This window comes from Bison bison, unplaced genomic scaffold, assembly GCF_000754665.1.
Source record: "Bison bison bison isolate TAMUID 2011002044 unplaced genomic scaffold, Bison_UMD1.0 scf7180017462803, whole genome shotgun sequence".
In the NCBI taxonomy this organism is placed as follows: domain Eukaryota; kingdom Metazoa; phylum Chordata; class Mammalia; order Artiodactyla; family Bovidae; genus Bison; species Bison bison.
The window spans coordinates 8,271-9,918 of NW_011372879.1; positions in this window are offsets into that span (position 1 = coordinate 8,271).

Below are 1,648 nucleotides of genomic sequence, written 5' to 3' on the forward strand. Positions count from 1 at the left end.
TTGTGTGAGCTCGTGGCGCCGCAGCGTCACGGCCCGGGGGCCAGCGGTGGCTTCAGCCGGGCGGGCCCCGCAGTGGTCGTGGGTGTGTGCGCGAGCACGGCTGCCACCCCCAGCACGGCCGCCCACCCACCGCATCTGCCTGCCCGTCCCTGCCCGTCAGACCATCGCCCCTCCGGGCGTCTTCAGAGCGGGATTGTCTTGTCTTCAGGTATTCGGGTTCTGTCCACAAAAGATCCCGCTTGTCTCATCTGGCTCAGGGCTTCAGGTCGGGGTGGGGGGCAGGGCCGCCTTTCCCGTGTCCTTGTTGCCCCCGCTGCCTCTGTTGCTCGCGGTCTCGCTGTGGCTCTCTGGGGCCCCGACACCCTCGTGGGCCCGCAGCAGAGGCTCTTGCCCGTAGGAGGTTGTGGTTTTCCTGGACTGAGCTGGGATCTGGCACTGGCCTGCCTGCTGGGGACTGTGACAGCCCCGTCCCCACTCTGCCTCCAGAGTCATCCCAGGGTCTCGCACACAGTAGGAGCTTTCTCGGGGATTCCTTCGTGACTGCAAGCCCTGCTTCAGCTCGGGGGTGGCTCCCTGCTCCCACCCCCATGCATGGAGGATTTTCTTGCGCTGGGTCTGCCCGGCTCTGCCGCCAGCGGGGCTTGTCTGGAGACTCCACTCTGCCCGCGGGGGCAGGGGCGGGACCACGCAGTACTCTGGTTCACAGCCTCTCCTGTGGGGTCCCTGCTCGTGGCTGGGCTGCTGGGTGGAGCTAGCCGCTGGCCAGCCGGCCCTGGGGGAGAGCACGCTGCACCTTCCTGCCACATGTGGGGGCCCACAGCCCTCAGACCAGAGTCCAGGCCCCATCCCGGAGGGACAGAGTGGCAGCTGCGTGGGCCCCAGGACCGGGTTCTGAGGCAGAAGGAGGTGGGGGTGGGGGTCTGTGTGCAGGGCCCGGGGCTGTGGTCTCCATGCTGGCCAGGCTGGGGGTCCAGGTCTGAGCCTGCTTCCCGCTCGGTTCCACGGGACAGACTCAGAGAGTGGCCGCCGGGGGTCCGCTGAGCACCGTCTCAAGTGACGGGGGTGGGGGGTGTCACTTGGGGGCGGTGTCCCCCGGGGTGGTGGTGGCAGTCAGGGTGCTGGAGTGGAACTGCTCTCTTTTTTCTTTTTTAGTAGAAGGATAGTAGCTTTACAATATCGTGTTGGTTTCTGCCCTGCATCAACTTGACTCAGCCGTCGGTATACATTTGCCCCTCGCTCTTGATTCCCCTCCCACCTGTCTCCCCATCCGACCCCTTTCGGTCGTCAGAGAGCCCTGGTTTGGGAACTGCTCTTTTTAAAAGACTGTCCTCGCGTGGTTATGATGTGATTATCAGAAGGTTAAAAAAGTAATTCGTCCCCGGCGAAATTCTCGAATGTCAAGAGAGAGTTTCCTACACATTGTCAGTTGAAACGTTTTCTTTTTAACGTGAAGGTTTTACATTTTTTCTAAAAGGTGTTTTCCTGAACAGTTGGTGGCTAATTGAGCCACGACATTTAACGTGACGCGTCTGTTCCGCTCTCTCTGAAGCAGGGTCAAGACTTCCTTCTCCACACCCCACTCAGCTCGCAGACGGAGGCTGGCAGTGGCGGGCGGCTCGCCCTGGGCGCTCAGCCGATGCCCGTGGCC